The sequence below is a fragment of the Macrobrachium nipponense genome, chromosome 31, assembly GCF_015104395.2.
Source record: "Macrobrachium nipponense isolate FS-2020 chromosome 31, ASM1510439v2, whole genome shotgun sequence".
NCBI lineage: Eukaryota > Metazoa > Arthropoda > Malacostraca > Decapoda > Palaemonidae > Macrobrachium > Macrobrachium nipponense.
Genome location: NC_061093.1, coordinates 46,568,231 through 46,593,475, shown reverse-complemented (window position 1 = coordinate 46,593,475; position 25,245 = coordinate 46,568,231). Strand labels below are relative to the sequence as shown.

Genomic DNA, 25,245 nt, shown 5'->3' with positions numbered 1-25,245 from the left:
GATTTCTACCAGTGTTTTGTCTGCCTACGCAGCACGCGTGCCAAACATAATGGTTCTTAATGTCGAGGACTTAACATGTGCGTAGGAAGAAGTGGCATTTATGCGTTTTCAGAAAAAAAAATAAAAAACATTTATAAAAAAAAATACTAAAAACACGGGTAAACATTATTTCCGCTATTCCATTAAACCACCATAAAAGGTATATCTTCAATCTACGACAACATGAAAACAATCTTCATGGCAATTCAAATAAAATGCATCATTACTTAATACTGCATTGTATACACGTGCTATGTTCAGTAAAACGAACTGTAAGGCTTTGCCACAAAGAACAGAGTACCCTCGCCCTCAATACATCATATTCCAGTGTAATAAATGAAATAAAGTTTTCTATGTGTATATATATTCATATTCATGAATACATACATAAACTTTACATGTATTACATACATGTATACATATATGTATAAACAAACATTATAAATACATATATATAATATACATAATATGCATATATATAAAAATTATATATATATATATAATATTGGAGATTGAGGAAAATCGTCCACCAATCACGAGTTAAAAGCTAAACATGACTTATACAAACACCATTAAAACAAAGTAAATAACAACAAATAAGTTGATAGCAGCTATATATGGAGTCTATAAATGTTGACCTTGAAATCTACACAAGGCATACATGTGAGAGAGAGAGAGAGAGAGAGAGAGAGAGAGAGAGAGAGAGAGAGAGAGAGAGAGAGAGAGAGAGAGAGAGAGCCATGAATATCACATCCGGTGGGATGTGATAGGACACTCAAAATCTTTCTGTAAGAGTTACAACAGCACAAAAAGGCCCTTATTTTTCATTAAGCTAGATAAAAAAAATAAAAAATAAATAATAATAAAAACTTGGCCCAACATAACCTCCTCTCTCCAAGTCACACCACCAAATGAGACCTTCCCATGAAACCAAAATCGAGAAGCGCAAAAACGCACAACACAGATTCTTTCTTTTTTATTCTACCTATTCTTAGATATCTACATAACAAGAATACAAATCCACATTACAGAAAGCCATATCCACACTACAGAAAACAACTACATAAATCTCTTCCAAAATGGTACTCGTACGATACTCGTACGAGTCAAGGGAATACTACTTGTATGATTTCGTCAAAAAGGACGCTTCCAAAAATGTGTGTGTAGCCTTAAGGGATATTTCATCATTCTGACTTAACACCTAACAACGAATTTGTTTGTATAGCGGTGGGCTATTCCATAAATAAGATATCGACATGAAAAACCTCTCCTAGGGCATTTTCTGCAACATAATTACAAAAATTTAAGATTTAAACCACACTTACAACACATATTACTACAATATCGATGCACATTTCAGTACTTGAATTTATAGCAATGATAAATAAGCGCCCTTTTAAAAGGTAGACTAAGATTTTACTTGTTGTACAGTAACGACTCTGCTGAAAGCCATTCTTCGTCCCTACAATTCAATAATTAATGAGCTAATAAACAAAGCGGCGGTTTGAATACAAATAAACACCACACAACAAAATCCTATCTTAAAGACATTTTCTCCTTCTATTTCCATCAATCATTAAAACATACAACCACAACGACGACAAAAACAAAAAGACCAGAATACAAATAATTAGGATTAGATACACCAGAACAGGAAAAAAAAAAAAAAAAAAAATAAAAAGACTGGCTTTGGAACCACACAAGCAACTGCCTTAGGCTCCTCCATGAATCGTCCAATTCAACCTGGTGATATCCTGACTAATTACCTCTTGATGCCGAAGCCTACTGTAGTGCAGCCTTTTCAGATTCACGCCACTCTACGATAAAAAAAAATCTACTCCTTCGGTAACATATATGGCACCGAAAACAATCTAGATCTTGTTGACTATAACGTTTTTAAATATATTAACAGTAAGGTCTAAACGATATTGATCAAACTGTTTGTATTCTGGGTTTATTTATAAATGATTTTGCCACATCTGATTAACGTTATTATCACTAAACATACAATATAAATAAGGGAAGGGAAATACCGTACAATTGAGATTGATTGTGTTATTCACAGTAACTTTATATTTATGCTACAATAACAGCTTGTGAGGTAACGAGAGAGAGAGAGAGAGAGAGAGAGAGAGAACCAGGAAGCAACCCACCATCCACCCGACATGAGACGAGCGAATACACCCCACTCACCCTCACTGCACGGGTGAGGAAGTCTCTCATCCAGGTATAACCCAGGAAGTCTCGCTCTCGTACCCAACGAACACGGATTGCAGTTATATGCTATTGTAAATATAGGTCACTCAGTTCAGAGGAACATAAACAAGGGAAACGCTTGGGAGCGTTTTCCAAGACGAAATCGTATAACAATTCATAGAACTCTTCAACTAATCATTATGTAAATCAAGCTATCCATTCGACTGGTACTCTTTGGCCCCGTTTAACACCTATAAGCTTCTAAAGAACAATCTATTATTTCTTAGAATTCGACGGAGGAAAAAAATAAATGCAGAGCAAAATCGAATACCAACCACAGAAAAGACATATATACCGCTAACTCGCTTAGTCCTTAAAAGGATGGCAGTCTATCCGGTGGTCTTGGTCTATCGCCAATGGGCTCAAATGCAAAAGAACTCTTGGAACCAAATGACATTAGGCTATAACGGTGTGTATATGTGTGTGTGTGTGTGGTGTGTGTGTATATATTATATATATATATATATATATATATATATATATATATATATATATATATATATATATATAAGCTTTCCAGGCATAAGCTCTTTTCTCTCTCTCTCTCTCCTATCATGCAATTATATACTCGTATAGAGGCCGTGCAAAGACTCCAAGGTCTTGACGTGTATAGTAGTATCCATGTTAAAACATCAACGGATAATATCATTCCGATTCCAAAAGGTCACGTATCAACCACTCATGATTCCGACGCACGAATCTGAGCAGTAACTGGAAAAGAAATGGCGATGGTTCCTCGTCAAATCCGCAGTGACATTTAGCCAAAACTGGACGGAGGCGCACATATTCCGCCAGCCAGCTTTTATACTCTCGGGATCGATGGCTGCTGACACAACACTCCTCCAACGGACGGGCAGCGCGCCCCCAGATGGGAGGGAGGGAGGGAGGGTGGGAGGGAGAGAGTGCGTGCTTGAGCCAAAAGAAGGAAGGAAGGAAGGAAGGAAGGAAGGAAGTGCTACATTTTCTTTAAAAAAAAAAAAAAAAAAAAAAAAAAAAAAAAAAAAAAAAAGTCTTCTCCTCGATTCTAAGCCTCTCTAAGTCGAGCCATAAACTTTATACTAGTCGCTGATTCCAACCTGGAATCAGAGGAATTTGCTTCTGGTGATTTGGAATTCATTTCTCGATATAATGTGGTTCGGATCCCACAGTAACCTGCAGGTCCCGTTGCTTGGTAACCAATTAAGTTCCTAGCTACGTGAAAATAGCTATAATCCTTCGGGCCAGCCCTAGGAGAGCCGTTAATCAGCTCAGTGGTCTGGTTAAACTAAGATATACTTAACTTATACTGATAGCTACACTCAGCCATAAAGAGTTAAAATTGGTATATTTGATTAAGGATAAAGAGTTAAAACTGGTATATTTGGTTAAGGCCTATGAGAGAAAAAAAAAAAGGGAAAGTGGGATTTTATAATTACTGGTCGCCTCACAGAACCGTAATAATAAAAATTTTAATATTATTTAACCCAGTTAAGAAAAAACCTGGGCTACGTCAAATATAAAGAGAGAAGAATCTCAACACACAATTCCGATGTAAGATGCAAAACATCAAATACAGCAAATTATAATTACTGGTCGCCCAACAGAACCGCAATAATCAAAACTAGAATTTTATTAATCCCAGTTAAGAAAAAACCTGAGCTACGCCAAATAGAGAGAGAGAGAATCTCAACACACAAAATTCCGATGTAAGATACAAAACATCAAATACTGCGAAACCTCGAGCAAAATCAATAAAACGATCACTCCTGCTTCCCTCCAACAGAAAGATCATACAAACAGAAGAAAGAAAACCTCGTCTTTCGCCGGAGTTCCTCTCTATTTGCATAAGAGGCCGCCCCGGCCCCGCGCCCCTTCCTCCTCAAGAGTGGCTGGCAGACTGCACTGCTATCTTTCATTTCGAAGATCAAAGGTCATTATGGATTCAGGGTTACCCCTCGCCACCACCTCCTTCCGCTATTCATTATCCGCTACCTAGTGAATTGTAATTTCGCCTACGTAAGCCCATCTGAGTCCAGCCCTTACCCGGGTGGTGTTTATTCAGCAACAGTAGACCCTGCATGTAATCAGCTGCATATGCATCTGGTACGCATTTATCCATGTGCGAGCGTATACTGCACATGCATGCATATGCACGATGTTACCCTCCGCTGAATGTAGTTCAGTTTGCATTGCAAGTGAAATCGAAACAAGAATTCAGTTAAATTAAAATACCACATATTTCCTTCATACTTTAATTTTTTTCATAATAAAATTGTTATCAAGTACAAATCACCATCTACTATAATTATTCAACCTTGAGCACCTCTGTGAACAACACAGTACATTATACGATACTACAACTCGTAAACGATTCAAAATCATCCTTTTTAATGACATTAAATTAAGTGCTCAGTGACATAACGTGGGAATACATTAGGCACATAGAACTATTCCACTATTGTTAAAATGACGACACAATAAACTGTAAAAAGAACAGGAGGTGACGTATATAAAACACGAAACTTCACAGGTTGCATCGTTCCTTGTCCGTTTGATTTAATTTGTATAAAAATTATTGTCTCCCCTTCAACCAAGTTTCATCTCTGAAATTCGTCAACTCAGGTCTTTGTTGTATTTTTTCCAGGTCTCCACTCATCTCCAGGTTGCCTTCCACGTAGGTTTGGATCTTCTAACTCTTCTGGTCCCCACAGGAGCCCAGGTGACACTACCGCGTACTATTTATTCTTCCTTGGGTCGTGCGAAGGACAGTCCAAGCCTTCTCCATCTACCTGTCATCATTGCCTCAACCCAATATGGAACTTCCGGAATATGCCATACAGCATAACTTTTAACTCTATCCTGCTTTGTGCCTTTTGATACTTTTCTGAAAGTTTTATTCTCCTATCGACAACAACTTTTAGACACCGTTTTATACTAGAGATATGCTTTATCTTACATTCATATGCGACATCATTTCACTGGATTTCCGAATATCGCTGAACTTATCTGACTTCCTGCCTTTGTGAGCCCTTTGCCAACTTCCAAATAAAGAATACCAGAGCTGGAAATTATTCTGCCTAAACAACTGTAAGATTCAACATCAAGCTTTCCTCCAGCTAATCCTATTTCATCCTTTTGTCCGTATGCTGCTGACCTCAATATATGAGTTTTCTTAGATTTATCTTCAGTTCACTCTCTCTATAGATTCATAGCAGATTCCATCAACTATCGTTACTCCAATCTAAACCTTTTCCATCTCCGAGCACTTTTTTCACTTTAAAAATCTGAGGGCAAACTGTAGAGGTAAAATAACATTCCCTTGAAGCAACCCACTATGTAATGCAAATTGACTAGACAAGACCCTTTCCACACTAACTTTGCATCTGCTTCTTTAAAAAAAAACTTGACATATACAACCTTCCGTAAAAATAGTTTGTGGATGCTTTCGAACGCCTTCTTGCAATCAACAAATGCCATCAGAGGGGAATTAGTAAATTTATTTAACTACTGCACAATACGTCTTAACACAGTTTACATATTTTCCTTGCAGCCAATGTAGTCATGACTTCCAATTCCCAATCATCAGGCTTTGTTTCTTCATTTCATTATTCTACAAAGTCTAATTAACATGAGGTGTTATTTCAGTTTGTTAAAATCATTTCAGCCATGGTGTTATATCCATATGTTAACTTTCTCCTGTTGTTGATTCAACTGTAAAACTGAGGATTCTTCCACTTGCACATTTAGGTCTTCGTCAGCTTCTGGTATAACAGACATCCCCTCGTATCTCTTATTCACGACTTCCTCAAAATATTCCCCAAAGCGCTGTCTTTCTCCTTCTCCTGATGTTCTTACTGAACCACCCCTCTTTTTGGCAGGCATTTTCCTCTTTTGCCGTTTACTTGTAACAATCAAATCAATAATTCTGTGGCTTGCCCTAACACCAATGCCTCTAACCTCACTAAATTAAGGTTTTGATAGTATCAGTCTATTTGTCCAAATATTCTCGCTTATCTTTTCCTGTTCTTGAGTACTTAGCAAATTCCAGTTTGGGTTCCTCATATCCAATCTGAATTCCTTTTACTTGTACCTTTTTCTTTTCTCTGAACTTTATAGAATCCCAGGTCTCGTCCGATGTCCCAGGTTTCAGGGGGCTACCCTTCTATAAACTCTCAGTATGAACTTACGTAATCATACGAGTTAGCTCTCAATATGAACCTACGTAACCATGAATCCATAAAATGCTCCCTTCTATGATACTACGTTTTGCAAGTGACACTGACGCCATTAGGACTGATAATTTCATAAACGATGCTCCAGATTTTTCTGTACATTAGGCACACACATTATGTTAAAGATGCAAAAAGGAGCATTTATACGTGTGTGTGTGTCTCTCTCTCTCTTCTCTCTCTATAATATATATATATATATATATATATATATATATATAAAATATATATATATATATATATATATATATATAATATATATAAATAATGGAAAGGACCCGAGTCAATAAATGACGGACGAGTAACTCCAAATGTATACATTATACATACTATAACCTATCAAGCTATTTCTAGCTGTACCTTTGTATCTCAGACTTTTACCCTTTCAAATTACTCCTTTTCTGCTTTCTATTTATAAAATAAAAACTAAAGACTTGCTCAAGGCTTATTTGCGTTTCAATTATTCGACGAACTTTAACCATTTAACACATTTTCATCCAACCTTTTAAATGAGTGGGCGTCTCCTGCATAAAATACAGAGGAAAGAAATGAAAGGGTCACACAGGTCAGCAATTAACTAAAATGACCTCGCAGTTAGGGGTTCTGTTGATCCAAATATCGACAGGTAGATGCACTCAAGTAAACTCAAGGAGTTTACTTCAGACCGTAAGTTTATCATAGCAAAAAAAAAAAAAAAAAAAAAAAAAAAAAAAAAAAAAAAACAAAAAAAACCAAAAAAAAAAAAATAAGTTCAAATAGACAAAAGCACCATATCCGACAACAGCTTCATCTAAATCCTAAAGCAGTATGTGTTATGACAAAGCAGAAATGTTTTAAGAAGGCAAAAAGAAAATGTATACAAAGTGACCTTAATGACATTTAACTATACCTAACATAATGCCACACGCATAAAAAATCACAATGGATACACCATACCAACAATCACTCAATAATAATCACGACTCTTCACAAAGCGACCTCCATGCCGAATAGTAACCGAACTGTACCAGAACAAAGCAAAACCTGATGACACTTGGAAACAACCTTGGGTGTGACCATTGCAAGTTCACCAGAGACGAAACTTAGTCTAATGAAACTATCCAAGGTCATGGGTTAGACGAAGGCCACCGAGGTCTCCGATAAACAGCATCAACAGCGTGAACGAAGCAGATGACACCGGTATCCGGTAGCGACCGACCGACAAACAAACAAGAAAGACGTACAGACAGACAGCGGCAGAGTCAGCTCCTCTGACTTGGCAACAAGACCAAAGGCTCTGCAAAAAAAAAAAAAAAAAAAAAGAAAAAAAAAAAAAAAAAAATTCTGGATCCTTATCAAATAAATGCTGATAAGAGACGACAGAAAGATCTCTCCCTACCAGGTTCCTCCCTGTGCGGATATTACCCACATATATATATGTAATGTAATAATAATAAGCTGCTGACGAATACTACTCAAGATAAGAGCGGTGAGTGGCGTCTCAGCAAAGATGCGACCAGCAGGGGATAACATACCTGTTTCTCGGGACATGTGTCGATGTAACTTGTTTTTCAACCTAGTCTTGGGGAATACTAGAACGACGAATCACGACAATATGATAATAATAACAATTATTATTATTATTATTATTATTATTATTATTAAAGAACCGATTTCATTATTGCGATCCAAAACAGTAGCTCGAAATTACAAAATCACCAATTAGACGAATCAAGGCACATAAAAAGAAAAAGTTCTCTATTCTCGCAGTCTAAAATTACCGAGCAGGTCTCTCTTCAGACGTTAAAGAAAACGGGAAGAGGGGGGTGTTGCGTTAGAGTACCATTATATCACAAACGCAAAGAAGGTACAGCCCCGTACACTGACCTCCGTAATTACGGGTTTGCACAGTGTAACGTATGCGACGTCTGGAGGAACTATCCAAGTCTATGTGTGCATTGGTGCATGCAAGAAACTCTCTCTCTCTCTCTCTCTCTCTCTCTCTCAAAATGAAAAAAGAAATGGAAACAATCGAACCTGGCATCAGCTCATCATGAGTAAAATCTTAGGGAAGGGAGAGAGAGAGAGAGAGAGAGAGAGAGAGAGAGAGAGAGAGAGAGAGAGAGAGAGAGAAGAGATACTTTTATTTCCTTCCAAATTGCAATATAATGAGGGACAATACTAACTAGCAGTAAAACCAACCTAATAATGTAAGATTAACGCTGAGAAACATTAATACCTAATGTACAAAGTAAAGAGAAAGGAAACTACTTATACTTTAAAGTGAACCAAAACTTAAACAATAAGTAATAAAGTAGGCATGAGCAAATAAACAAACAACAGATAAGATGGACAGATATGGACAACGACACGCTTTCCACTCCGTCCAATCTGCAGCTTGATGAGGGCCAAGCCACCAACAATGGATTTGGGAAGAAAATAAAATGCGTTAGTCATCTCCAAAGGAAGTAATTACTGCCAGCGATGACCACACAATGAAGGTGAAAGCCAATAACTGAACCCGACCAGGGAAAGAAAACCTATAGGTTCGGCAGGGCCTGAGAAAAGACGAAGAAAGGGAGGATGGAATTAGGCATTTCGTTACTTTCAGTAAATGGGGAGGAATTCTAAGCCCCTATATTTGTCACGAATATGTAATAACGTAACTGTTGGTATGTATTTGAAGATTTTCAGGCATAAAGTTTCATAACTAACACTGAAATGAAGTGATTTTGTTTAGAACAACTAATTGCACCTTACAATAATAACCTCCACTACAACTGCCACAAACATAGAAAATATTTTTTTTTTTTTTTTTTGGGGTCTATCACAGTCCTCCAATTCAACTGGGTGGTATTTATAGTGGGGGTTATTGTTATTATTATTATGTCTGATTTACAAATAACACCCCAATAATGGAACACAAATTTCAAACCTTCATATAATTAAGTTTTCAGGATTTCACTGTCTTTTAATACCAACTAAGGGCAACTTGGATACATTACCTCAAAGAAGGGATGACCTTAAACATACGGAAAAAGTATCCAAGACGCCTCCAACGTGGTTACTTCAAGAGTTGTGGTATAATACCCACCATCAAGGGATCCGATACCAGTCCCATAAAGTTCTGAATCAAACTGGGGATCCAGGGTCTTTGCTGTGCTACCTTTTCCCGAAAAAAACAGCCGAAATATTATACCAATAAAACGGAATGAGTAGTATTCACAGATCCAAAAGGACAAACAAATGTGAAACAGCATTCGAGCTGTGCCTCACAAAGTCTTACGGTAATTTAATTTTAATACATGAAAACTGGATGTACCCTATATACCTTTCAACAGGCGTGTACTTTTTTAAGAGATTTATTTTCGACAAGGAAACAAAGTCATTTACCTTTAACAACAAAATTATAATTCTAACAAATATTACGAGGGCAATAATGGCAAGTTGAAAAAAATTGTATTTTTTATCTTGACATGTATACAGAGCAAAGGCTTTTAAAGGAGACACACCGAGGAGATCAAATTAGGGATCTTATGCATCAACAATTAAGAAATTGCTTAAGGGCATGATAGCTGCAGCCCGAACGTGCTAAGTCTACTGGTGCTTTCAACAGTTTATATTCTTTCTTGATGATTGTTACTACAGCTAGGCAATAGGCGTGACGAAATTCAACAATGGCCTCAATAAATTGTGTTTGATCATACACCCAAAACTGAAGCGGACCTCGATATTTTAGGTCTCAGCTAGGCTGCCAGTTGTCTACGGGTTGCTCTATGAGCAAAAGCCCGTGCTGGCATAAGGCCAACTTAATCTTCAACAACAACAACAACAGTTATCAGATTGTAAAGTACCGGGTTTCCCAACCCAGGATGCAAAAGCTCAACTTATACGGTCCCCGGGGCACAGCTCATCCTGCACTGCTTCCATATCTGTTTAGACACGACACAGGTGGTGATGCCCTCCATTCTAAAATCATAATATACAAGTCTGAAGGACGTCGATCGCTTCCGGAAGGGAACGGCATCTCGAGACAATAAACTGGACTGCTTGCGAACCCAACAAAGGATATAAAGCTAAGGATCAGCGGTGAGAAAACTTCTACTTACCGGAATTTCGTTTGGGACTTGAACAACGGTACAAGGGGCCTTCGGAAATTAACAACCTCTTAGCTTTACACATTAACTGCTTAATTTGTATAACTATAACGATAACCTGAAAACCTGGGCATAGTAAATACAAGGGCAAACATACGCTTAAAAAATAAAGCCGACAAATAGATCTTTTCTTCCCAGCAGAACACCATCGTTCATCTTCAAACTCACACACACAAGCACGCCCTAACTTCCTATCTCAGAATTATCTCTAACGACTGACGATCAAGACCGGATGAAACAGCGTCGGTCACGATCACTTGGTGAGAGAGGCGTAGAGAGAAATAGGGATGAGGGTATTGGCCACAGTACCGGCCTTCCATCCGTCTTCCCTCGTACTGAGTGAGGCACTTTCCACAACTGCCTGAACAGATCTCAAAGACTCGGATTAGATCATGAATACTGGACACTGCATCCTATTCTAATTCCAGTATATTAACAGCTTCGACAATATTATCACCAAAAAAATTTTCCCATTTTAGTATTTTAGAATTCTGTCACTCTACTTTCAATAAAAACACCCACACTATTGTACTATAATATATAGTCTGTGTGTGTGTGTTATTTGCACTATATGCACATGTACATAGTCCCGCCTCATTTCCCTCTGAACAACAAGCCAGAGCGCGATCCGGTTACGTAAGTAAACAATCGTCGAAAGGGGGAGATTTAGCGGCGGGAGGGTGGGGTAAGGGGGGGTTAGGGGTAAGGCAGTGCGTACAAAGACGCAAAGCTTGGGTTGCACGGCCGGAGGATCCCAGACACCCGGATGAAAACTAGGGAGAACGAGGCTCTGCCGCCGCCTATTCTGGGGCAGAAAGTTTGTCACAGTCAGACAACACTGACGAGAGAGAATAAGGGAAGCGGTGGAGAAGGTCTCATTCAATAATCAGACGAGCTTTGAGGAAACGAGCGATTTCCGTTGCTGCACTCCCATTAGCATCAAACTCCGTCGCCATTGCATCATGAGACGCGAGATAACGAAAACACGTGGAAGTAAAATCCTCAAATTATACCCCTTGGCAACACCGAGTCTCGTCGTCTGGGGCACAAATGCAACGCAACGTTGCAGTTCTTGCTACGAAGCGGAACCTACGTAAACTCAAAATATTCAACAAGCACTGGACTTGCAGGTGCAATAGTCATCGACGTCTTGTACAAAGTTTAAAATACAACGGAAAAAAAGAACATATATTTCAAATAAAATAACTCATCAATTCACTAATGGCAACACTACGTGTAGGGGGAGGCGGGTGGTCCAATGTGGGGACGTTATGGGATGGGATGGGGGGTGAAGGAAGGACAGAGTAAAGAAGCAAGAGGGTGGCTGGGGGAAGTTATTTTCGGTACTGTACTTCTCATCCCCACCAGGCTCACCCTGAGCCCTAACAATCTTCTATCGCCATTAAGGGCGTATCGATTGTTAGACGTGAAAAAAAAAATTCACTTTCATAGTCAATCGCTCGACATGAAATAAAGAGAATCATGCACTTCACAACCGAAGTAAAGCCATATATCAGAAACCCCGATATGACAAACTATGTTGGTCTAGCTCCTAGTCTAGTCCCTCCCCCCAATCATCCCTTTAAAGCCCTCCAGGGATTAATGGTCCCCTCCAAAGGTAAAAGAATCGTTTCAACACCCTCACACGCCGGCTGGAAACGCCACCAATACGCCCCCGGGTGTGACAGCCAAATTTAATACTATAGTCTGTCTCATTCATTCAACAACAGCCCGGAGAGCCAGGCGTTGCGAAGAGGCGGCGGCAACGAGGTCTGAGTTGTCGCTGTCTCTCTCAGTCTCTGTCTCACGCCGCGCAGTTCGGACAAAGAAGGCTCATGGCCCAGGGCAAGACACTGAACTATGACCTGCGACGAGAAAAATCAGACTTCGGAACTGAATTACTTTACAACAGGAGTCTGTAGTTTTGTAGTACCAACCCCAACTGGTTTTATATGCTGCTGAATGGATTTGTCACGGAACAAAGGCCAAATATGATTAGTAGGTGTCTGAGACAAGGTCTACAGATCTTGGTCTGAGATATATGATGGCATGAAATTCCCAGCTGGCGTATTCTTTTCGCCTCTATTACGTTAATAATCCTCTCAGTCGCTAAATGGAACTCAAGACGTCATAACAATGCCCAAGTTCTGACATTTATCACTATCCAAAACACAAAATTCTCTTAAACTAATCATTGGACGTAATCTTCAAATTGAAAAAAAAAAAAAAAAACTGCTTCACTATTAAATTACCAAACAAATAATTAAACAATATTCCTCAAGTTTTGTTATCTATGACGATGTCACATAAAGGCAGGAAATAGACAACCTCCCTTTAAGGAATCCACAATTTGAGAGAGAGAGAGAGAGAGAGAGAGAGAGAGAGAGAGAGAGAGAGAGAGAATTATTCCCAACAGTTAACGCTCTCTAGGCCATTTCAAACTGGAAACCTTTCATATTCAATCCAATAAAAGGTTTGAGAACTTGTAAGATTTTATTATACCAGAACAACTGGCATTTCCTGTAACATTGCCGCAAAATGCAAAGGCATTGCCATCAAGAGACCTCTCATGGCAAAGAAGAGGAAAAACACAGTCTTTGAACAGTCTTATTTCATTCTTTAATCCAAGCAGCAAATACCAAAGGACGCAGGAGATTAACTGATTACTAACGCCAGGACATCACTGAAGGTTATATGCGCAAAGGTATAATCATCTCCGCCCTGTCAATGTTGTATAGTAGTACAACACAGAACTATTCGAGTGCCATTAGTTCAGAGCGTAAACGGAAGGTCAAACCACTGAAAAAAGAAAGCAAAAAAAAAGAAAAAAAAGTACTTGTTACTCGAGGTGAAGTTCTAAGTCAAAGAATACCGTTGCTCGATTGAGAACATTCCCATATTCGTTTTAACAGAGCAATAACACTTTATTTTCGCGTCCCTGGAGATGATTCAAAAGTTTGTTGTAAAAGTCGAAACGTAGTTAGCAATGCAATCATGCTTACGAGGCCTTTAAACAACATATAACACGGTACGGTTACATGTGCAGTTACTTCGGTATATTTATACAAGACATTTTATTACATAAATTAATTGAAAAGTTACAAGTTTGACTGCAAGATAATCCCTAATAAAGATAAAATAGATCATCCAATATTTATTCAATTTTATATTTTTAGTGGAGAGGTGGGGCCATTCGTGTTTCAACACGTCTCCTTTTATATTTATGAGACATTGTTCATAAACTCGAGAGAAAGACTTGCAAGAAAGACTTTCCAATACCACGCTTCACTTGGCGCACAGTTCCAAGACTTGTCACGAGCATAACACGAAACCTAAGTTAAATAAAATCTTTCAACTTTCAAGCGTTAAATGAATGATGTATCTGCCATTCATGTTCCACTAAATTAACGGGTACATTTTTGTGCCCCCCCCCCCCCCCCCTCTCTCTCTCTCTCTCTCCTATTAGCTTCAAAGACCTAGGCTTCAATAACCAGCAAAAAAAAGGTACCGTACTGCTCAATGAACGAAAACGGTATTCAAGCGCCTCCCCCCCCCCCCCCCTCCCACCCCCCCAAAAAAAAAATGCATATAAGAATTAATCAAACAAATGACGAAACAAAATCCAAAAATTACAGAGCAGAACGGACTCTTTTTCCCTAACATACAGCCTACGAATTTAAAAAACACTGTTCTTTGTCGCCTATATATTATCTATAACGAAGAGTGTCGTCCTTCTTAAGTTTCAAATCAATCATTTTGTCAGAGAGATGACCTTACCTTACAGACCTTACATCATTGTTCGGGTTGCCCCACAGGTCCCTCAGTGTGAGGCACCTCTAATGTCTACCAGAGAGTTGCTAGTACATCTTCCGGTATATTTTGCATCTTCCAATCTTGGATGGTCTGGGATGCAGTTTAGATATTTGTCGAGCTTATTCTTAAACACATCTACGCTCACTCCTGATATATTCCTCAGATGAGCTGGCAACGCATTGAATAGACGCTGCATTATCGATGCTGGTGCGTAGTGGATTAATGTCCTGTGTGCTTTCCCTTATTTTTCCTGGTATATTTTTGGGCACTATTAATCTACCTCTGCTTGCTCTTTCTGATATTTTTAGTTCCATGATATTTTCTGCTATTCCTTCTATCTGTTTCCATGCCTGAATTATCATGTAGCGTTCTCTTCTCCTTTCCAGACTATATAATTTTAAGAATTTGTAGTCTTTCCCAGTAGTCTAGGTCCTTAACTTCTTCTATTCTAGCTGTAAAGGACCTTTGTACACTCTCTATTTGTGCAATATCCTTTTGATAGTGTGGGTACCATATCATATTGCAATATTCAAGTGGACTACGAACATATGTTTTATAAAGCATAATCATGTGTTCAGCTTTTCTTGTTTTGAAGTGCCGTAACAACATTCCATTTTTGCTTTACATTTTGCCAACAGAGTTGCTATTTGATCATTGCATAACATGTTCCTATTCATCATCACACCAAGGTCTTTAACTGCTTCCTTATTTGTGATGGTCTCATTATTAGGTCCCTTATATGCATATAGCTTTCTTTCTCTGTCTCCATATTTATTGATTCAAATTTATCAGAGTTAAATACCATCCTATTTACCTCTGCCCAATCATATACTTTGTTAAGGTCTCTTTGTAGGAGCGTTCCTATCTTCATCACAAGTAATTTCTCTACTTATTCTTGTGTCATCTGCGAAACTACTCACTACCGAATCCTTAACATTATTGTCTATGTCTTCAATCATAATAACAAACAGTATTGCAGCTAACACCGTACCTTGCGGCACACCGGATATTACCTTGGCTTCATCCGATTTCTCGTCGTTTGCAATAACTATCTGTTTTCTGTTGTGTAAAAATTCTTTTAACCATCTTCCTACTTTATATCCACGATATTGTGTTTTCTAATTTTCTTCGCTAATATTATGGTCTACTTTATCAAAAGCTTTTGCAAAGTCTAAATAAACCACATCTGTTTCATTTCCGCTTTTCATATTTTTGAATATGTTTTCACGGTGGACTAACAGTTGGGTTTGTGTACTTTTTCCGGTACGAAACCATGTTGTCCTTTATTAAACAAATTATTTTTTATTAAATGTTTCATAATATTTTTCTTCATTACCCTTTCATACACTTTCATTATATGTGATGTTAGACTCACAGGCTATAATTACTTGCCTCTAGTCTTGATCCACTTTTGAAAGTAGGGGTAATATACGCTAATTTGTGCTCATCATATATCTTGCCTGTATCTACACTTTGTCTTAATAATATTGCAAGTGGCTTTGCGATAGAATGAACTACTTTCTTTAACAAAATAGCAGAATTCCATCAGGCCCTGCAGCAGCTCCATTTTTTAATTTCATTAATAGCCTGCACAATATCAGCTTCATTAATATCTATGTCAGCTAAATATTCACTATTTTCATCCCTTACTTCTATATCATTATCTTCATTATCTATCTAGGGTGAATTCTCTCTTATATCGTTCTGCCAGTATGTTGAACAAATTTCCTTTTTTTTCATTCGTTAATCTCCCTTCAATTCTCAGAGGGCCTATTTCTATTCTTCTTTTATTCATCTTCTTCGCATATGAGTATAATAGTTGGGGTTTGCTTGATATTTAATAGGGTTTTTTTCTTCCAAGTCCCGTTTTTCATTTTCTTTTGATTGTATAATCTTTTTTTCTGCATTTTCTATCTTACTTTTTAGTTCTATAACTTCATGCATTTTTTTCTTTGCAAGACCTTTTTTCCACTTTCTGATTTTCTGGAACAAGATTCTTCTGTCTCTTGGTATGCATGAATGATGTTTAACTTTTCTTCTTCGGTATATATTTTTCCACTATTATCTCCAATATATAATATCTCCGTATTTACCCTTATGTCATCACTTTACGAAATGTTATCCCAATCTTTGTTTAATTCTTCATTAAATTTCTGACCATTTTATAATTTTTTTTATCTGTAGAAGTTGATTTTTGTCCATAATCCTTCCCACTTTTTCATTCTTGCTTATCTCTATTTTCACTTGCTTTGGAATGAACTGTTTAATTCTATGACATTGATGGTCTGAAAAATACTCGCATTATAACAACTATTATTTCTTTAACATAATTCATCTCGTTCACAAATACTAGGTCTAAAAGTATTTTACCTTTCTTGTTGGCAGGTGATTTATTTGTTGAATGTTGTATTCTAGTAGCATATCTAATAGCTTTTCAAATTGCCTCTTATCTTCTGCACTACTATTACTCTCTTTTTTATATGTATAAGTACAACACAATCTCCTATTCGTTCTTTCCATTCTACGAAAGGAAAGTTGAAGTCACCAGATAGGAGAATAGTCCAGTCCTTGTGATTTCTACATATATCATCCAATTTTTCAATTATTAAGTCAAACTCTTTAGTATTAGGAGGTCTATATATTACTATGTTCATCAATTTTTCAGATTCAAATTCTACCGCTATTAGTTCACATTCTTGAGTTACTATATTTCTCATATATTTTTCCTTGTTTTTTGTCTTTCCCATATATTGCGGTTCCCCCTTGATTCCTATTTTTTCTATCTGATCTATAAGTTTGGAACCCTTTTATTTGATCATCATTCCCAGTCTCTTGGGAATACCAGGTTCACTTATATTCATTATATCTATTTTCTTTTCATTTTGGGTTAGTTCTTCTAAGTACTCTATTTTTCTTTTTGAGTTACTCGTAACTAAACCCTGCGCATTCATCACTATGATGGTTTGCGTGTTTTCTCCTTCATTTAATACTGATAGTAATAAGGATTTTCCCATGTCTCTTTCCCGTTCTGGTATGTTGTTCTTTTTTTCATTTCCAGAAAATTCTGACATTAAAAAATCCAACTTTTCCATAATATTTGATCTTCCTTCATCATAATTATTCATTTTGTGTCTGAATCTGCAATTTCTCCGTTTCTGCAATATCCTCTTGCATAATAAATACAGTTATTATCTCTTGAGTAGAATTTCGGAGCTGATGCTTTGAAATTCTTTGCTGACACCTCTGCTATATTCTCATTGGTGGTTTGCTTTTCTCTTTTACCTGTATTCTTGATTTCTCTCTTTATTTGTTTCTTTCTATTTTGGATTTTATTACTTGGTTGGTTATTTATTTGATTATGATTCATGGCTACAGGGTGCATATATTTGCATTTTTTGTCGAACTTACATCCTTTTCCTTCTTTTAGGTTTTTACATATTTTGGATGCAGATCTCTGCAATCATCCCCATATCCATCTAAGTATGCACATTTACCATATATTTTCATAGTTTTGACATATCTTAGGATGTTTGTAGTAAAACATCTTTCTCCAAATCTGCAATTCCCTCTTTTCAAAAGGTTGCAGATTTTGTCTTTCTTGTCTATTTTTTCCTCTTTCCCGTCATTGTATAGATCTGGGTAGAGCCTCTTCGGATTTGCTTTTCTGTTGTCATATCGTAATTTGTTTCTTCGTAGGTATGCTGCTTTATTGCCTCATAGTAGTATCAATGAGTATCTCTGCATCCAATACTTTTATCTTTTGTTCTTTGTTTTCCTTATTTTTTTCTGTCATTTCATTTTTGTTTACTTCTCTTCCGTTTTCCTCTTCTTGCTTTTTCTTCTTCGTTCTTCCTCTTCCATCGTTCTTCTATCATCCTCAACTATTTGTACATTCAATCTTGATTTAATAACATTGTCTATCCATGATAGACATGTTGAACAAAAAATTCTTGTATCTTTTCTCAAATCTTGTATTACCTCAGCACACTGTGGATGGGTCGGAATGTGTTGCATGCAGCACATTTTCTGATTAGGTTTTGTGGATTGACTATGCTATACCAAACCTTACACAGTTTGCATGCTTTTGGCATTCTTTTTCTCCTAATGCATCAATTAGTATATTCACAAGATTCACCTTATTCATTTTCTTTGTCGGAATATGTTGGTTATGTATATTTTCTTTATGAGTCTCTTGACCACTTGGATTTTATTTTTGGAACTTCTTCAATTATTTTCTTCAATATGTTTTCATTAGATTTGTTCCAGTTTGAAGGATTATATCCTTCTAATATATCTATGAATGCTTTTGTATCTTTTTGGTTAGGACTGTTGCTGATTTCATAGATGAGAAATGCCAGTTCCCTTCCTGCTACCTCATCGATTGCGAATCTGCTAAACACGCCAAATTACGCCACCTTTTCCCGCAGTTGGAACTTACTGCCATCTGTTCTGATTTATAGTATTACACTTGATAAACTAACTTAGAAGACGCTTTAATCCTACTATTTTCACACTAATCTTATCACCGATAGTTTCACGAAACACTTCTAGATATTTCTCAAATTCTAGTCGTATGTTAAACTTGTGATATCTGTTGATTATTGTGACTTCACGCGGGTACGTCTCACCAAGCAAGATGGCTAATACGAGAGAGAGAGAGAGAGAGAGAGAGAGAGAGATCTGTTTGTAGATGTTTATTTTCTCAGCCTACGAATTTTAAAAAACACTGTTCTTTGTCGCCTATATATTATCTATAACGAAGAGTGTCGTCCTTCTTAAGTTTCAAATCAATCATTTTGTCAGAGAGAGAGAGAGAGAGAGAGAGAGAGAGAGAGAGGAGAGAGGAGAGAGAGAGAGAGAGAGAGAGAGATCTGTTTGTATAAGATTGTTTATTTTCTCACTCGTCAAAGTTATGTTTTATTTCATATTTCCTTGCTTACCAATTTATTCTTTAACCATAATATTAAGAAATCAAGATATTTGTAGAAAGGGGAAATGCTTACAAATATACCGTGACCACCGAAAATGACCCCTGGAAACAGTTTTAAGATGCTTACCCATCGGTTTGAACGCACGTGGAGCTGTTTGATATATCGGCAACAGCACCAAATGAGATGCCAAGTTGAGGGAAAATCTGATTCCGTTTTTTTTTTAATAAAAAACTATATCAGTCGTGAACCTATGTAACTGACTTCGAATTCTGCGTGACGAAAAAGATGACATTTGATATCTGTAATGGGAGAAACGGTTTTCTCTCTGTTGTTGCAACAGATTTGGCACACGTGGAGAGGACACAAACAGTCCCGCCAGAGAGCAGTTCATTTCATTTTGCAACGACTATAGCTGAGAAAGTAGTTGTAAGACCGACCACTCAGCAACAAGGCAGGCATTAAATCGTCAAACCATAAAATATTTGAAAACTAACATATACTGATTATGCTGTGGATCATTTTTCTTTGCTAGGAACTGCGGCACATCAACAAGTAATACAGTGGCTAAGCAATCATACAATCACAAAAAAGCAAACATCTAAACAGATCTGATGATGGAACAACGGCATCTTTTCCCACAGTAAATAACGCTCTTTGCTTATGACATAAAATTCTTACGAAATGGCATTCAAAACCTTAAGATACATCAGATATGCAAAGCAAGAGTTAAAACGACCTATGATGAATACTCGAGTCCATATAAATTTGTCGATCAAAATAAGAGAAAAAATTACTGCAATATATATGTCGTGATGTCATCCCAAAGGAAACACTTCCACCAGTCATCGGAAACACTTCCACCAGTCATCTCCGAAAAAACAACAAACTGATATATTGATACCGTGAAAATAACTGGTATCCCACTACGACCTTAAACAAACACGAGTAAACTACAATAAAATAGACCTCAAACAACTATCATATACCTCAAGTCAACTACTAAACGTAAACACATTCCTCAACAGCAGGGGACCATCTCTTGTGGTGGTGACCGCAGTTGGTCCCAAAAATAACCGAGATAAAAAACTACAAAGTAAAAACTCTAATCGCAGAGGCAATAACCTCGACTTTCCGTAACAAAATGCAGCCGAATAATACACGGCTATAATCGCTCTGCAAAGTCATAAACCTCCGAGAGGCAACAGAGGAAAACCAATCACAAGCGATTAATCTTGGAAGACAAGTCCATGCTCTCTAAATTATATATATATATATATATATATATATATATATATATATATATATATATATATATATATATATATATATATATATATATATATATATATATATATATATATATATATATATATATATATATATATATATATATATATATATTATATATAGTACACAAATTAGCGAGTGCTTTTAATATTCACGAAACTCCAATACAAAATTGAGGGGGAAAAAAATAAAAACACTTTCTATGAAGGTATGCTGTAAGCAAGCACTAAGTGGCAAAGGCTTCAGCGGTTAGTAATACATGTACAGAATTTAATTAAGCATTTAATTCGGTACATCCATCACCTGCATGCAACTTCCAAGCCTACTCAGCAGCTTCAGAATTGTGTCCATTAATCAGAGGCCACTTATGACTGATAAAATTAACAAACTTACCTCAAATACAAGTAATACTGGACATAACACTGATATGAGTTATAAAACACACCTTATAAGTCCACAACAGCACGAAACTAAGGCAGCAAATTGCAACGTCAAACTACAGTATCAGTGACAGACCGTAGTGCCAGGAACCACTTCGAACGACACAGTCGTACCTGACGTTGATGGGCAACTTCTTTTTATATAAAATGATGATTGGCTATTACGGCCAACCTACTTTCAATTTTCTTTGCAACGTTACTTTTCAAGGTACCTACCGGCAAAGTTAACCGTTAGAAATGACATTACCAACATAAACCATAACTTGGCCAATTCACTACTTCCCAGCGTACCGGACGCCATCCACAACGAAGATAATTATTAACTAACGATCAAATCTACTACTTACACTTTGATTTCGTCGACTCATTAAATTAGTTAGATTTGGTGTGTAATTGGATTCTGACATTTACTTCATGTAAACTGTAAATAACAATAGCAAAATAAAACTCTGTGACATCCCAATGAATTACTTCAATAACCTCACCAACCTGAGCGAGGTCTAAGAGAGCTGTTACATCAAGGCAGCTGGATTTCAATAATCTCTATACGCACTATTCAAAGACCGAAATCGTAAAAGGACATCATCTGCAACTTTTAAAATTGAAATCGATCTTTCAATCAAACAAAACTACTCGTGATAAATAACAGCTGCACACGAAGGCGAATCCACAACCAACCAGCAGAGCTATAAAACTTCATTGATAAGGCCAATGTAGTGCGAGACCAAGACGCTTTCAAAACCTCATACAATAAGCGCTAATTTATCAAAAGAGAGATCGCAGTGTCATCATGACCGATGGAACACCGCAATCAAACCAACCACTCCCATCCAGCAAAAAGAGTTCCTTGCCCTGTCTACTACAGTGGACAATGCCTACTATAAAGTATGAAAAAATACAGTGATTCATAAATAATATTAGTATTTTCTCTTTCTCTTGCCTCAAGCAAGTAAATCAACTGCAAGAAACCCACTTCGATTTCACATGAAATAATTCCAGTTTTACCACCACAGCCTTAAAAATTGTAGACGTTCTAACCACAAAATTCTTAAAAGTGCTCTTTATTCTCACACAAACTACATGTATAACATAATCAGATATTGCTAGCGTTCCGTCAACAGCATTTGCAGTATCTAGCATGCGGTGCTATCCCTCAGTGCATATCCAAAAAAAAATATTATACAAGTTCCTGCATCTCCTCCTCAATGACTCAGGATGTGGTGGTAGCGGTCACTTTTACCTTACAAAGAAGTAGATTCAAAATGGATTACACACATCACTGTACACTGCCAAAGAAATATGATGTGAAGACTTTCAATGGGTAGTTCATAAAAATGACCAAATCCACATGGGAAATGGTCTCTAACTCCAACGAGAACGCTAACAACAGGTCAATGTAACCTAAAAACAAATGAGGTTTGTACACGGCATGAAGAATACATTTTAAACAAACAAATGACGGCCAACTCAATCTAAGGAAAAGAATGGCTTTAAGTCATAAGATATAACCACAGTGAGGTAACTTGGTACATAATACAACACAAAAAAAAAAAAAAAAAAAAAAAAAAGGCACCACACTAAAGGAAGCTCTTGACTCAAAACCAAATATCATTAAGTAAAGAGGACTACCAAAGTGAAGGGGCTAAGTACGACCAAATACATGACGACAAATTTAGCAATAGGATGCACGTATGTTTTGAACACGCCCTAATCCCAAAGTCAGACAAGTGATGCGCAACCAAAGCTAAAGGTGCATTTGGAGTTGTAGAACCCATAAATCATCGCCTTGTGGTGAACTTCACGGAGGATAATTAGGATAATTCTTGGTATCCTTGTCTAGCCTTTGAGAAAATATCCCAACAGAAAATATTCCAAGTATAAAAACGGATTTATAATTCTTCATTATGGTAAGGACTGTGCTCGCACAATAACAACTTGTAAACGAAAACATTGGAATCACTTGAGAATCTCCACATTTTAAGGAAGAATTACATAACCACTGAACTAGAGAGAGAGAGAGAGAGAGAGAGAGAGAGAGAGAGCTATAACACGTAAAACTGATTTCTTGACTCTAGTACAATACGCTGACCTTGTTGGTTAAAAAAGTTGATTTACAATCTACAATTCCTTATTCACTAGAGATGGACAAGCCGAATTCTACGAGCTCTCTCTTTTATGGGTTTTAGGCATAATGCCAAGCACTGGGATGACTAAGGCCACGATCCAAATGGAAAAACAGTCCACTACGGGAAGAGTAAATAAAAAAAAGGCATGAGAAATAAAGAAAACAAATGTGATGAAATTGCCATAGAACGATAGACTATGAAACAACAGCAATTTCATCCTGCTAAAAAAAAAAAAAAAAAAAAAAAAATGCAATCCCACCAAGTTTTAACTTCACTGATTAAAGTATTACATGGTTAGGAATATCCCTCCAGCACATCTCAGACTAAGTGCATGGAAAATGTGAAAGCAAAAATGATCACACTATCAAAAAAATTTTTACACCAAGCACAATGAGCTAGCTAAATAACGGCAATGCAAATTAATGCTGTTTTTAAAAACAAAACAAAAGAAACTTTTAAAAAACTCACATTTTACTTCAAAAGTTTATGATGCAAGTTTGTTGCTGACGATCAAACTGGAATATAAAAAGAAAACAAAAACCTCTCCCCCCCCCACCCCACCCCTCTACAGACGGGCATTCCAAAATTTCGATAGCTTTCATAGAATGCAATTTTTTTTTTTTGAGCAACTAAAGACAAACACATTAAAATAAACTTAGCATGTATAACAAAGAAATGTATCAAAGCCTTCTACCCCAAAAGACAGTACAGACTGAGAACTAGGTAGTACGACTGTCCGACTGGGGGACGTGAACTGGAAATACAATACAAAAGTGCCAAACATCAAATACTTAAAGCAATTGTCCCACTTCAACTCCTCCAAAATTATATTCAGTTGCATTTAATCTAGCTTTAAATTCCATAACATTCTTAAAAAATAAAACAAACACTAATCTATCATACCAATGTTATTGAACTTACTTGTACCATCATTGTTCCTGGCTAATAAATATGGTCCTCATGAATGTTACCATTTAATATGTAGCTAGCACCTACATAAAATGTCTCATTATAATATGTGAACTAGGCTATAGGCTAGTAGGTTATGTGGCTATGTTTATACACGGACTTTATATACACACACACACACCCAACACACGTTTGTAACCTACATACTACCTATATAGTATATTTATATATATATATATATATATATATATATATATATATATATATATATATATATTTATATATACATCCTCCAGTCTCTAAGCTTGTTTGTTCTTGATATGGGTATCAAATGAATACAGGTCTTTTTGATGTTCAGATTGCAAACTATTGGGGTAGTACTATACTAAAACTGCAAATGCGTCTTAGGCTTACTGATTCCAATCTTTCTATAAATGTCCCTAATTAGTAATGGGTTCAAACCAAGTCTAACGATGAACAAGGAAATGTTTACAACAGAGCTAGCCTAGTTAACAAAACGTTGATGACCGTCAACTGCTATTCCCATCGTCAAATTGAGAACGTTTGATTCATAACCACAACCTAGTTAAAAATCCGTAGTTTATTATCGATTACATAAACTAAAACTATCGTGGGCCCACCAACGTAGTCTAGTTATTTTGATTTACGTCAAACAACTTAAGCTATCAAAACCTATTGTCTGGCCTAAACCTATCGGGTGGCTGACAAATGTCACAACTCTTGGCTCACCCTTTTTCGTCTGGTGCCAAAGTAAAAGATAGGAAACACTTAGTAGATACGACGAACGTGCGACTACTAAGTATACATAGCTTTAACACACAAGAAAGATTTCCATATTGCATCAACCTATATACCTAAGTATAGGGTTCGTCATGCATGATCATCCGATAGTAGTCATGCAGTACCAAATCCAATCCTCACTAGTACCTACCTAAATCCCACTCTTACAGCAACATTACCTAAACCTGTCTCTATGCAAGTCAGTCTATTCGAAACGGTCGAATCATTTATGAAACTAGTCTCAATCTAAATATACTTGGTGTCAGCATGAACATCTGTTTGAAATAACTCCGTTTTAT

General features: G+C 36.9%; 1 protein-coding gene across 4 annotated transcripts in view; it reads right to left on the bottom strand.

Moving 5' to 3' along the window:
* LOC135206949 (serine/threonine-protein kinase unc-51-like) overlaps positions 1–25,245 on the bottom strand; it is a 335,180-nt gene that overhangs the window by 309,420 nt on the left and 515 nt on the right. The gene's annotated exons all lie outside the window — the stretch shown is intronic.